Source organism: Condylura cristata, unplaced genomic scaffold, assembly GCF_000260355.1.
Source record: "Condylura cristata isolate star-nosed mole 26May11 unplaced genomic scaffold, ConCri1.0 scaffold00074, whole genome shotgun sequence".
Lineage (NCBI taxonomy): Eukaryota > Metazoa > Chordata > Mammalia > Eulipotyphla > Talpidae > Condylura > Condylura cristata.
Window position 1 is genome coordinate 173,920 of NW_004567175.1, and position 454 is coordinate 174,373.

Consider the following 454-nt stretch of genomic DNA (forward strand, 5'->3'; position numbering starts at 1 on the left):
GGCCGCAGGGCCGGCAGGGCCTGCACAGCACAGCGTGGACCTCTAAGCAGCCGCCCCTGGCAGGTCCTGGGAGCTGGGCAGCAACGCGGGGGCGGGGGGCTCTCCCCCAGGGGTCTCCCCCGAGGGGTGCGGGTGCAGCACCTCTGTGGCTGGGGTCTTCAGGGCCCAGCCGGACGTCCCCCCAGGCAGGGCCGGGCAGCGGCGGGCCCCCGGCCCAGAAGGGCCGCTGCGCAGCGCCCTGACCTGGAGGGGAAGGAGCAGCGCGTGTCGGCGCCGGCCGGCGGGTGGGGCCGAGCTCTGGGCCCCGTCCAGCCCCGTCCAGCCCCGTCCCTCTGCACACCGCTCCCTGGGAGCCCCGGACAGCGGAAGGAGCCGGAACCCCGCTGGGGGTCAGCCTGGCACCCCATCCGCGGTCCCACCCCACACCCGTGGTCCTGCGCCTGCTGCTGGCCCC